Below are 14,207 nucleotides of genomic sequence, written 5' to 3'. Positions count from 1 at the left end.
CTATTTGGCCTTTGTTAAGCCAACTCACAGTGCTCTATGGCCATGGGGCAGTTCGGCATGGTGCATGTCAGCTCCATGCCAACTTTCTGCCGCCCAGCATTCAGCCCATGGAGTCTGGACATTGAATTTTGACAAGTGCAGAGACACTAGGAGGTGTGAACTCTATCAAATGTTTTTTTCTCAGCATGTCTATTCAAGGGAAGGCACCCCACCTAGGGCCATTTAATAAAGAATTTTCTGGAGACTTGGGCCAATTCTGAATTTGTGCAGAAATTATGAAAGTCACTTGGCTCTTAGCGGCCATCTTAACAGCTTCCTGTTTTAGTCCTTGTAGCGCACAAAGACTCCGTGAGACGAATAGAGTGAAGTCGATGAGGCTTTATTAAACGTGTCTGTTCCCCAGCAGCCCGATAGTAAACTGGACTGCGGGGGAAGGCACCGGCTTCTTATACTTCGCCTTCAGGGCGGAGCTTGAGGTCAACGGCCAACCAGGACCCGGGATCTGTCAGCCAATGACATTAGGGCTTCCAGTCCCACATGACCCCCAATACATACTACTACATTCACCCCTTGTCAAAAATGAACCCGGCGGGGTGATGCTTCGTATGGTGGTAAGGGTTTACAGGGCTGGTCCTGGGAGGATAGAACAGTTACATGGTAGTACAGTATTGGACAGTATCGTCCTGTTACAACTATTTACAGAGGGTATAGGAAAAACAAAATGTTCATTGGACAGTCCATCTTTGTTTTACATCGCCGCCAAGAGTCGGTCGGGCGGTCTGGTCGTCCGTGTCGATCGCCTCGGCCCCGGCGGTGGTGGTGGTGCTTGTACCAGTGTTGTCGCCTCCGGGAGCCGCACGGTTTCAGCTGTCGGTGCAAAGGGGAGGGGGACTGATCCTCCTGGGAAGGGGGCGGTCGCGGGGTGCGGCGGTGGCAGGAAGGGGGGCGGTTGGGTTGATGGTGTCGGGGGGGTGTGCGTGGTGCCGGTGGGTGCCAGATCCCGCAGGGAGACCGTGTCCTGTCGGCCGTCGGGATACTCCACGTAGGCGTACTGGGGGTTTGCGTGGAGGAGGTGAACCCTTTCGACCAACGGGTCCGCCTTATGTGCCCGCACGTGCTTTCGGAGCAGGATGGGTCCTGGGGCCGCCAGCCAGGTCGGCAGCGACGTTCCAGAGGAGGACCTCCTAGGGAAGACAAGGAGATGCTCGTGAGGCGTTTGATTAGTGCGTGTACATAATAACGACCGGATGGAATGGAGAGCTTCCGGGAGGACCTCCTGCCACCGTGAAACTGGGAGATCCCTGGACCGTAGGGCCAGTAGGACGGCCTTCCAGACCGTGCCGTTCTCCCTTTCTACTTGCCCGTTCCCCCGGGGGTTGTAGCTGGTCGTCCTGCTTGAGGCTATGCCCTTGCTGAGCAGGAACTGGCGCAGCTCGTCACTCATGAAAGAGGACCCCCTGTCGCTGTGGACGTATGCGGGGTAACCGAACAGCGTGAAGATGCTGTTCAGGGCTTTAATGACTGTGGCCGCGGTCATGTCGGAGCAGGGAATGGCAAAAGGGAAGCGGGAGTATTCGTCCACTACATTAAGGAAATACGCGTTGCGGTCGGTGGAGGGGAGGGGCCCTTTGAAATCGAGACTGAGGCGTTCAAAGGGGCGGGATGCCTTAATCAGGTGCGCTCCATCTGGCCTGAAAAAATGCGGTTTGCATTCTGCGCAGATGTGGCAGTCCCTTGTGACTGTACGGACCTCCTCTAAAGAGTATGGGAGATTGCGGGACTTGATGAAGTGGTAAAACCGAGTGACCCCCGGGTGGCAGAGGCCCTCGTGGAGGGTTTGGAGGCGGTCAATTTGTGCGTTGGCACATGTGCCGCGGGATAGGGCATCGGACGGCTCGTTCAGCTTTCCGGGCCGGTACAAGATCTCATAGTTGAAGGTGGAGAGCGCGATCCTCCACCTTAAGATCTTGTCATTTTTAATCTTGCCCCGCTGTGCATTATCGAACATGAAGGCTACCGACCGTTGGTCAGTGAGGAGAGTGAATCTCCTGCCGGCCAGGTAATGCCTCCAATGTCGCACAGCTTCCACTATGGCTTGGGCTTCCTTTTCCACTGAGGAGTGGCGGATTTCTGAGGCGTGGAGGGTTCGGGAGAAGAAGGCCACGGGTCTGCCCGCTTGGTTAAGGGTAGCCGCTAGAGCTACGTCGGAGGCGTCGCTCTCGACCTGGAAGGGGAGGGACTCGTCGATGGCGCGCATCGTGGCCTTTGCGATGTCCGCTTTGATGCGGCTGAAGGCCTGGCAAGCCTCTGTCGACAGAGGGAAGGTCGTGGTCTGTATTAGGGGGCAGGCCTTGTCTGCGTACTGGGGGACCCACTGGGCGTAGTACGAAAAGAACCCCAGGCAGCGTTTCAGGGCTTTTGGGCAGTGCAGGAGGGGAAATTCCATGAGTGCGCGTATACGTTCGGGGTCGGGGCCTATTATCCCATTGCGCACTATGTAGCCCAGAATGGCTAGCCGATCGGTGCTAAAAACGCACTTGTCCTCGTTGTACGTGAGGTTCAAGGCTTTGGCGGTCTGGAGGAATTTTTGGAGGTTGGCGTCGTGGTCCTGCTGATCGTGGCCGCAGATGGTTACATTGTCGAGGTACGGGAACGTGGCCCGTAACCCATGTTGATCAACCATTCAGTCCATCTCCCGTTGGAAGACCGAGACCCCGTTTGTGACGCCAAAAGGGACCCGTAGGAAATGGTATAATCGCCCGTCTGGCTCGAAGGCTGTGTACTTGCGGTCACTTGGGCGGATGGGGAGCTGATGGTAGGCGGACTTGAGGTCCACGGTGGAGAAGACTTTATACTGGGCAATCCGATTGACCATGTCGGATATGCGGGGGAGAGGGTACGCGTCTAGTTGTGTGTACCTGTTGATGGTCTGGCTATAGTCAATGACCATCCTTTGTTTCTCCCCTGTCTTCACTACTACCACCTGCGCTCTCCAGGGACTATTGCTGGCCTGGATTATGCCCTCCTTTAGTAGCCGCTGGACTTCGGACCGAATGAAGGTCCGGTCCTGGGCGCTGTACCGTCTGCTCCTAGTGGCGACGGGTTTGCAATCCGGGGTGAGGTTCGCAAACAAGGACGGGGGTTGCACCTTGAGGGTGGCGAGGCCGCAGATAGTGAGTGGGGGTATGGGGCCGCCGAATTTAAACGTAAGGCTCTGTAGGTTATATTGGAAATCTAAGCCCAGCAAGGTGGGGGCACAGAGTTGGGGAAGGACGTTAAGTTTGTAGTTTTTGAATTCCCTCCCCTGTACCGTTAGGGTAACTATGCAGAATCCCTGGATCTGTACGGAGTGGGATCCTGCAGCTAGGCAAATCTTTTGTGCGCTGGGGTAGGTAGTTAAGGAACAGCGTCTTACCGTGTCGGGATGTATAAAACTTTCCGTGCTCCCGGAGTCAACTAGGCATGGCGTCTCGTGGCCGTTAATTAGGACCGTTGTCGTCGTCGTCTGGAGAGTCCGGGGCCGAGCCTGATCGAGCGTAACCGAAGCGAGCCGTTGTAGTAGTGGGGTGGGGTCCGTTGTTGCCGTCTAAGATGGCGTCGGGGATGGAAAAAATGGCCGCCCCCATACATCGCACGTGGCTGAGGGGTCACAAGATGGCGTCGGGGGTGGACAAAATGGCCGCCCCCATTAGTCGTACAGGTCGGGGGCGGTCCTCCCCTCGTGGTGGTCGGGACCCAAAATGGCGGCGTCTGCGGGTCGCACAACGGCGCCCCTCCTCCCCTCGTGGTGGTCGGGTCCCAAAATGGCGGCGTCTGCGGGTCGCACATGGTGTGCTGGGGGGTCTGGGGAGCGCTAGGACCGCGCGGAATTCCTTCACTGCGTGCGCCAGGGCCACGGGCGCTATGACCGCGCGGAGTTCCTTCACTGCGAGCGCCAGTACCGCGGGCGCTAGGACCGCGCGGAGCTCCCTCGCCGGGGACAGCGGTGGTCGGGGTCCAGGTAGGTGGCGCCGGCGGGTCAGGCGTGGGGCGCGGGACGGGGGTGAGGGTGGCGTTCGGGACGCGAAAAACCCCTTCCTCTCCGTGGAGAGTGTTGGCCGGCACCCAAATCGGGAGCGCCGGCGGCAGGTCGTACATGGACTGCGGGGAGGGGGTTGGGGAGCGTAGGCGGCGTGCAGGGCTCCCAGTTCTCCCGGGGCCGCGGTGGTCGGGGCCCAGAGCGGCTGCGCCTGCGGGTCGCACATGGCGTGCTGGGGGGGTTGGGAGGCATAGACTGCTTGTAGGGCTCCCTGTGGCCCCGGGACGGCGGCGACCTCGCGGGATCGGCACACCACCGCATAGTGGCCCTTTTTCCCGCAGCTTTTGCAGATGGCTGCGCGGGCCGGACAGCGTTGTCGGGGGTGCTTCGCCTGGCCGCAGAAATAACAGCGGGCGCCCCCGGTGCGACTCGGCGTTTGGACTACGCAAGCCTGTGGGGTGTCCGGGGGGGGTAGGGGGTTTGCCGCGACGGGTACGTACGGGGCCCAATGGCCTGCCGCGCGGTCGGGCCGTAGGCGCGGGTATTACGCGCGGCGACGTCTAGGGAGGCTGCTAGGGCCCGTGCCTCTGAGAGTCCTAGCGACTCTTTTTCTAGAAGTCTTTGGCGGATTTGGGAGGATTGCATACCTGCCACAAAAGCGTCGCGCATTAACATGTCCGTATGTTCGTTTGCATTCACCGACGGGCAGCTGCAGGCTCGTCCCAAAAACAGCAGCGCGGCGTAGAACTCGTCCATCGATTCTCCGGGAGCTTGCCGTCTTGTCGCGAGCTGGTAGCAGGCGTAGATTTGGTTAACTGGGCAAACGTAGAGATTTCTCAGTGCTGTGAACGCCGTCTGGAAATCGTCGGTGTCTTCAATGAGGGTGAAAATCTCCGTGCCCACCCTCGAGTGCAGGACCTGCAGTTTTTGTTCGTCTGAGACTCGGCCTGTGGTCGATCTGATGTAGGCCTCGAAGCAAGTCTGCCAGTGTTTGAAGGCTGCTGCCGCATTCACTGCGTGGGGGCTGATCCTCAGGCATTCTGGAATGATCCTGAGCTCCATAGTCCTTTTTAGGCACGCTTAATAAATTGTAGCGCACAAAGACTCCATGAGACGAATAGAGTGAAGTCGATGAGGCTTTATTAAGCGTGTCTGTTCCCCAGCAGCCCGATAGTAAACTGGCCTGCGGGGGTAGGCACCGGCTTCTTATACTTCGCCTTCAGGGCGGAGCTTGAGGTCAACGGCCAACCAGGACCCGGGATCTGTCAGCCAATGACATTAGGGCTTCCAGTCCCACATGACCCCCAATACATACTACCACAGTCCTTTTAAAACTTAACCAGTGATTTTTACCGAGTAAATACATAAAGTCATTTTTTAATAAAGCATGGCTTTGTAACACAAAAACATTCTTGTAGATTTGCAACACTCAATGAAGACAAAAGGATTGAGGATGTAAAAATAGCTTGTGGAGAAATAGCTTGCGGCAGAACCAACTTTCTCTTTTTACACTGAAGTGTGAAAAGGTTTGCACTTAAATCAGCCTCCCACATTCAATTACTGCTCCATAAAATGTCATAACTTTTTATAAGGCACAACCTAATTTCATAGCCACCTTACATAAAATATTTAAAATGTTCTTTCCAATATGTGTGTATTTGGAGATGTATTAGTTGGATTAGTCATACGATTTTATTTATGGATTTACAATTGCAGTGGAATAAAACTCTGATGGTAAATACAACTTTATAAAACATGATGTTACAGTCACATTAAATGTAGGTTCTAGATTAAAAGGGTAGGTGTGGTTTATACTCATTCATAAAATGTCATATATTTATGCATGCTGCCCAATGAATATGATAGTGGAATATTTATCTTCTGTATGTTGTTCAACTGATTTAAGTCTCCAAATTTTCTCGGTTAGTTAAGAAATATTTTACTGATAGCATTCACATCATTTAGGACCTGAACGTATGTACAAATTTCAGAGGCTGAAATTAAAAACGTTTGGATACCAATTATGGCATGGAAGAGCAATGAAAATATTCCCTTAGTTATAGTTTTAGTATCTGAGGTGTTAGGTGGATTAGCCATGCTAAATTATCCCTGTGTAGGTTAGGTGGAGTTACGGGGGTAGAGTGGGGGAATGGGTTTGGTAGGGTGGTGTCTCAGAGGATCTGTGCAGATTCGATGGCCCAAATGGCCTCCTTCTGCACTCTAGAGATTCCATGATTCTATGATCTGATTAATGCCTATATTTTTCTTGTTGATTTATCAAAGAAGGTGAAGCCCATGATTTGGCCTGAATGTTGTTGGTACACAATGATGTTCACCACATTGCTTGAGGAGGGAGATGTAAATGTCTCCTTGAAAATTGTGTGTTCCCTGACCACAATGGAGAGGAAAATGGCCTGGCATACCCACTACAAAATGTGCTAGATATGCCAACAGCAGTGTATTCTGAGTTCCAGACCAGAATACAATCAAATCATGGGATGCTCCCTTTGTCGGCAAGTGACTGACTGAACTATCTGTGCGCTCATGAAATGAGTTCAATCTCAGAACGGGAAAGTTAAAAATGCAGTTATTGCCGAGGTTGCAGGCCTGGGGTACTTTGACTCCTGGATCACATTTAAATTCAACTGGTAGGTTTCTACTTGATTATGTTGGGAATGGAAAGCTCGTTATGGTTTTCTGGTAGTAGGTCTCTATTTAAAGTAGAAATGTACCTCATAAAGGGATGGTACATTCACTTTACTGATAGTTTTGTGTTACAAACTAGAAGATGAGTCAGATACCAGCTTTCTGAAGCCTTCTTAGAGATTGTGGTTGAAGAGATGAGGGCAAAGAGGCAAGTTCTCTTTCCCACTTGTTTGTGGCTTTAGGTTGTTATGAAAAGGGGGTTGTTTGGATTTTGAAATGCAAACATTGGTACATGTCCTATCTGGCTTGCTGTAGTCATAAGGCCTCTGTCATGAGACACAGGACTTTAACCTGGTGTTGTAAGACTTCTTACTATGAGACACAGGGTTAGATTATACTGTTACATTGAGTCCAGTAAAGACATTACACAAGGATATTTCAGCTACTAAAAAAAGGAACACAGAAATGTTCAGAGCTGATAAAAGCTACTGAGAAAAGCCACTGACAGGGAAAAGGTAAGGTGAAGGCAGCAAAAAAATCACTGGGTGACTCAAAGAAAATCTGTAAATTTTCTTTTCGGTGCTCCTAACTGTGGTGAACCACTGTATTGTGGGATGTAAGGTAGGACCTACATTACAGGTTCGCCGGTAGCCCCTGCCGGCTGGCTCCACCCACTAAGATCTGTATAAATATGCGTGACCTCCATTGCCGTGCCATTTCGCCAGCTGCAGCAGGAGGCCACGCATCTGACTGTAATAAAGCCACAGTTGTACCCAATCTGCGTCTTTGTGCAATTGATTGCGCATCAATTTATTGCAGTCAGATTTTTCCACAGAATGGATATCAGAATCAAACCAGATCGCCTGCAGCTGGATCCGCACTCGCCCGACGCCAGAAAATACTTTACTCACTGGCTAGCCTATTTTGAGGCCTACATCAATGCTGCGAACCACGTGCCAACGGAGGCTCAGAAGATAAACGTCCTGTACTCCAGACTGAGCTCCAGCGTGTTCCCATTGATCCAAGACGCCTCGAATTACGTGAAATAAATGGCACTCCTTAAAGAACACTGTGCTCAGAAGACGAACACGCTCTTCGCCAGGCATGTACTCGCCACCCGCTCACAACCACCTGGTGAGTCCATCGAAGACTTCTGGCGCGCCCTAATTCCACTCGTCCGGGACTGTGACTGTCAGGCCGTTACGGCCGCTGAACATGCTAATCTCCTCATGCGCAATGCTTTCGTGATGGGGATTGCGTCGGACCGCATCCAAGAACGATTACTGGACAGGGCCACGCTCAAACTAGCGGAGACGAAAACCTTGGCGCTCTCCATGACGGTCGCATCCCGTAATGTAGAATCTTACCCCTCCCGCCGCGCTGCCCACCCTTCTATCCCTTCCTACCCCTTCTGGACCCCGCCGACGACCTCCTCAGCTGGGGCCCTTCCAATAATCATGCGCCGCACGCCGATCTGCGCACCCCAGGAGTCCCCGCTGCTACTTCTGCGGTCAGCAGAAGCATCCCCGCCAACACTGCCCGGCCCGCACTGTCGTTTATAAATCCTGCAGTAAGAAGGGCCACTTTGCAGCTGTGTGCCAGGCCCATGCAGTCGCTGCAATCGTGCCCACTATCGCCCCCTCCTCCACGCCAAACGCACAATGGGAGCCGCCATCTACTCCTCCCGGAGCCGTGTGCGACCAATGGGCGCCACCATCTTGTCCCCCTTCGGCCACGTGCGCCCCATGGGCGCCGCCATCTTGTCCCGATCCCGCAATGTGCGCACCATGGGTGCCGCCATTTTGTTCCCCACAGGGCCTCCGGACATCCCGAGATCGGAATCGCACACGCTCGCCATCCGAAGCATCCGACGACTACCCACAGCTCGCTTCGATGACGCTGGACCAATCTCGCCCGCACAACCTGGCCACCGCGTCGATGACGGTGAAAATCAATGGCCACGTGACCTCGTGCCTGCTGGACTCCGGGAGCACTGAAAGCTTCTTACACCCAGATACGGTAAGGCGCTGCTCCCTCGCGGTCCATCCTGCCAATCAAAGGATCTCCCTAGCCTCCGGTTCCCACTCTGTCCCGATCCGAGGTTTCTGTACAGTCACCCTCACTGTCCAGGGCGTAAAATTTAGTAACTTCCACCTCTATGTCCTTCCTAATCTCTGCGCTGCATTCTTGGTGGGACTGGACTTCCAGTGCAATCTCCAGAGCCTCACCCTCAAATTCGGCGGGCCCCTACCCCGGTAACGTTTGCGGCCTCGCGACCCTCAAGGTCGAGCCCCCCTCCCTCTTTGCCAATCTAACTGCGGATTGCAAGCCCGATGCCACCAGGAACAGACGGTACAGCACCCAGGACAAGACCTTCATCAGGTCCGAAGTCCAGCGGGAGCTTAAGGAGGGTATTATCGAGGCTAGCAACAGCCCCTGGAGAGCCCAAGTGGTAGTGGTTAAAACTGGGGAGAAACACAGGATGGTCGTGGACTACAGCCAGACCATCAATCGGTACATGCAGCTCGACGCGTGCCCCCTCCCACGCACATCTGATATGGTCAATCAGATTGCGCAGTACCGGGTCTTCTCAACAATTGACCTGAAATCCGCCTACCACCAGCTCCCCATCTGGAAGTCGGACCGTCCATACACTGCATTCGAGGCGGACGGTCGGCTCTATCACTTCCTTAGGGTCCCTTTTGGCGTTACAAACGGGGTCTCGGTCTTCCAAAGGGAAATGGACCGAATGGTCGACCATTACGGTTTGCGGGCCACCTTTCCGTACTTAGATAATGTCACCATCTGTGGCCATGATGAGCAGGGCCACGATGCCAACCTCGATAAATTCCTCCGCACTGCCACTCTTCTCAACCTGACCTATAACAAAGAGATGTGTGTGTTCAGCCAGACCCGGTTAGCCATTCTCGGCTATGTAGTCCAAAACAGACTTCTCGGGCCCGACCCCGACCGCATGCGCCCCCTCATGGAGCTCGCCCTCCCCCCACTGCCCCAAGGCCCTCAAACGCTGCCTGGGGTTCTTTTCCTCCTACGCCCAGTGGGTCCCAAACTATGCGGACAAGGCCCGCCCACTCATTCAGTCCACCCAATTCCCTCTTGCGGCCGAGGCACAACACGCTTTCGCCCGCATCAGAGCAGACATCGCCAAGGCCGGGATGTGCGCAGTGGACGAGTCACTGCCTTTTCAAGTAGAAAGCGACGCTTCAGACGTCGCCCTTGCCGCCACCCTAAACCAGGCAGGCAGACCCGTGGCATTCTTTTCCCGCACCCTTCATGCCTCTGAAATTAGACACTCATCCGCCGAAAAGGAGGCCCAAGCTATCGTTGAAGCTGTGCGGCATTGGAGGCATTACTTGGCCGGTAAGAGATTCACTCTCCTCACTGACCAACGGTCGGTAGCCTTCATGTTCAATAACACACAGCGGGGCAAGATCAAAAATGATAAAATCTTGCGGTGGAGAATTGAGCTCTCCACCTATAATTACGAGATTTTGTATCGTCCCGGTAAAATCAACGAGCCCCCAGACGCCCTCTCCCGAGGTACATGTGCCAGCGCACAAGTAGACCAACTCCGGGCCCTACACGACAGCCTTTGTCACCCGGGGTCACTCAACTGTACCATCTGGTCAAAGCTCGCAATCTGCCCTACTCCGTCGAGGAAGTAAGGACAGTCACCATGGAATGCCAGGTCTGTGGGGAGTGCAAGCCGCACTTCTACCGGCCGGACCGTGCGTGCCTGGTGAAGGCTTCCCGCCCCTTTGAACGCCTCAGCGTGGGTTTCAAAGGGCACCTCCCCTCCACCGACCGTAACACGTACATTCTCAGTGTGGTCGATGAGTACTCCAGATTCCCCTTCGCCATCCCATGCCCTGATATGACATCTGCCACCGTCATCAGGGCCCTCAACACCATCTTCGCTCTGTTCGGTTCCCCGCCTACATCCACAGTGACAGGGGATCCTCATTCATGAGCGATGAGATGCGTCAGTTCCTGTTCAGCAGGGGTATCGCCTCCAGCAGGACGACCAGCTACAACCCCCGGGGAAACGGGCAAGTAGAACGGGAGAATGGAACGGTTTGGAGGGCCGTCCAGCTGGCCCGACGGTCCAGGAACCTCCCAGCCTCTCGCTGGCAGGAGGTTCTCCCTGACGCTCTACACTCCATCCAGTCACTATTGTGCACCGCCACTAATAACACACCCCATGAACGTGTTTTTACCTTCCCCAGGAAGTCCACATCCAGGGCGTCGCTCCCGACTTGGCTCGCAGCTCTAGGACCGGTCCTTCACCGTAGGCACGTCCGACTCCACAAGGCGGACCCCTTGGTGGACAGGGTTCACCTGCTCCACGCCAACCCTCAATATGCCTACGTGGAGTTCCCCGACGGCCGCCAAGATACTGTCTCACTCAGGGACCTGGCACCGTCAGGTTCCACCCCAACACACTCCCCCACCCATGTGCCCCCCCTCCCACCACGCCGCCAACATTGGCTCCACCAGACCACCCCCCCTTTCCGCACAAGAGGACGAAGAGGACTTCGGCATGCTCCCGGTGTTCTCTGATGACTGGCCAGCATCAGCACCGCCACCACCGCCATCTGTGCCACCTCCACCACCGCCAGCACCGACTTCGCCGCCACCATTACGCCGATCCCAATGAAGCACCAAAGCACCGGATCGGCTGAACCTTTGACGGACTCAAAGGTTTGGGCTTTTCTTTTCTTTTTTCTTCCTTGCTTTCCCCATTCTTAACACTACACATAATTGCACTATTTGTATATAGTTTCACATCACGTGCCTGGAAGAACAGACCAGGGGTTACATTATAGTGAGAGACATTCCAGTCTGAAAGGGCAGAACAATCACAGACAAAGGGCAGAATGCAAATAATGCAGAGGACACCATACAGAGAAAAAAAAGGATTATCCAGTGTGGAGAAAGCAATTATTTAACTTCAAGATGCCAAATCATTTTGCACACAAGTGTTTGGCTGGAAAGAAGCAAAATTGCCACTGGAGAGATATCAGCCAAAGGTTCTGATGAATCACTGTACACCATACAACAGGTGGTTTTGTCGTTTATAGGTGATAAATGGTTGGTAACTGTCAGAATGATGACCACAGAAGGAGAGCATGAAGTGAACATGAGGTGTCAGATCGACACTGGTGTGTCACATAACATCATGACATTCACAGACCTGTATTGAATTGAGTCAGCATGGTAATCTAAAAATGAAGCTCTCAAAAGTAACGTTGAGTCCATAAGGTGGCATGGTACTCTATAGAGAGGATAAATTAGTCTGAGAACACAATGCAATGGCAATAATGAGGATCTGGAGTTCCGGGTCATTGACAGTACACAACAGCCACTCATCTCAGCTGAAGCGTCTGATACTTGGGCTGGTAACCCTAAACGTGCCAACAGGGATTTAGAGTGTGTCACAGCACTCAAAACCACTGACTGCTGAACAGATCCTCGATGTTATAACCCTGATGATATAACCTCGATGTTATAATCAGGACGTCCTATTAATTTCCCCGTGAACCTCATGGAGTATGAGCTGCCCCGCTGAGGAGCAGAGGGATAGTTAACTCAGGACCTTAAAAGCCGACCCAGGCAGGAACCGAGCTAAAATATAGTCCCGACTGGGACTGTACTTGTACATTTCATATTTTTGAGAATAAACCATTTATTTGACTCTTCTTTCTGGATTCCTCTATGTCTACAAAATTGGCTATGTGAATAAAGCGGAACTACAGTTGGCGCTGCCAACCATTTGGAACACACGAAGGAAAAATGTTCTGCATCATTTTGGAAACGCCGCTCTTTAACAGACTTAATGCATTCAATACAGGTGTAGAGGACTGGACTCAGCGCGCCGAGCGTATGCGGTTTTAAAAATGTAAACACTATCGTTGGGGATGATCGCCAGACGGTAGTTCTTCTGACCGTCTGTGGAGCCCTCACTTTCAGCGTTATAAACAGTCGGATGTGTCCCACGGCCCCAGACTCCAAGATGTTCGAAGAGCTACTGGCGCTCATGGAAAACTACTACGACCCCAAGCCGTCAATTATTGTACAGAGGTCCTGATTTAATACAGCCGAGGGGATCCCAGGGGAGCTTGTTGCAGTGTTTCTGGCACGATTGTGCAAATTGGTTGAGCTTTGTGACTATGGGCCATCCCTACCCGAGATGCTATGGGACCACCTTGTATGTGGAGTAAATAATATGATAACCCAGGGAAATTGCTGGCTGAGTCATTGCTGTTGAGGTAACCCTCTAACAGGAAAGCATAGAAAAGGGAGTCCAGGAACTCCAGGCCATGTAAGGGATGGAGGGACACCCCCCATTCTGATGCACAGCCCCAGGTTTGGGACTTCGGAACCCTTCCTGGCCCGACCACTGGCGAGACCAGTGCCATTGGCCAAGGACCACTACAGCCAGGTCGGACCACTTCCCGGAATCAATGGAGGACCTAAGGCAGTGCATCACTTGTAGCCAACGAAACGACAGGGATAGGGAACTGCAGGTCAGCCAGCAGGTCTACCCGAGAGAGACGCCAGCCCAGAGCCCAGACCCTCCACTTAGAACAACCTGATGACGAGGACAATATGCAGTTGAATTTCCGTGCCATGAGTTGCCCCCATTAGGATTACCATCCAGCTAAACGCCTACCCGTTAGAAATAGAGATAGATATGGGAGCCATGGTGTCAGTAATTGGAAGGCACACCTTTGAGACAATCAGGACTGGAGTTCAACAGTTGAGTTTGTGGGATACTGAGGTAAGGCTAGCAACCTACATGGGGGAACCCCTATCCATAGCGGACACGATGATGACTCTGGTAACTTACAGGCAGCAGTCCGTTAGGCTGCCATTAATAACGCTGAAGGGCCCCAGACTGGGACTGCTGGGTCATGACTGACTGCAACGCCTCCACTGGTACTGGCACCAGATCTTCCGGATGGACACCGGAGTACTTTTTTTCTTTTTTTCCCCTTTTTCAAAATTTTAGAGTATCCAATTATTCTTTTTCCAATTAAGGACCAATCCACCTACCCTGCGTATCTTTTGGTGGTGGGAGTGAGACCCACACAGACACGGGAAGGGTGTGCAAACTCCACACTGACCGTGACCCAGGGCTGGGTTCAAACCAGGCTCCTCAGTGCCGTGAGACAGCAATGCTAACCACTGCATCACCGTGCCCCCTGGCACTAGAGTACTTTATGAAGTATTGGGGAAGTACCCTGAAGTCTTCCAGGAAGGCCTGGGCAAAATTAAGGGAGCTGTGGCCAAAATATCCATGGACCCTGATGCCCAGTCAAAGTACTTCCAGGCCCGGCCAGTATCCTGTGCACTGCTGGCAAAAGTCGAAGACAAACTCAGCCAACTGGAAGGCTCTGGATCATCTGACCAGCACAGTTTGCTGATTGACAGCGCTAGCTGTCCCGGTACTAAAGCATGACAAAATCGTACGTCTGTGATTATACGTTTACCGTCAACAAGGCCTCCCGTCTGGACAGGT

General features: G+C 53.2%; 1 long non-coding RNA gene across 1 annotated transcript in view; it reads left to right on the top strand.

The window, feature by feature from the left end:
- Positions 1-8,221: 8,221 nt before the first annotated feature.
- The window catches only part of LOC140393146 (uncharacterized), a 72,396-nt gene continuing 66,410 nt past the window's right edge, over positions 8,222-14,207 (top strand). The window contains exon 1 of the long non-coding RNA XR_011935509.1: positions 8,222-8,683. This is a non-coding gene — a long non-coding RNA (uncharacterized lncRNA). The remainder of the gene's footprint in view (positions 8,684-14,207) is intronic.

Source organism: Scyliorhinus torazame, chromosome 16, assembly GCF_047496885.1.
Source record: "Scyliorhinus torazame isolate Kashiwa2021f chromosome 16, sScyTor2.1, whole genome shotgun sequence".
Taxonomy (NCBI): Eukaryota; Metazoa; Chordata; class Chondrichthyes; order Carcharhiniformes; family Scyliorhinidae; genus Scyliorhinus; species Scyliorhinus torazame.
The sequence above is the reverse complement of the archived record's forward strand: the minus strand, read 5'-3'. Positions and strand labels throughout refer to the sequence as shown.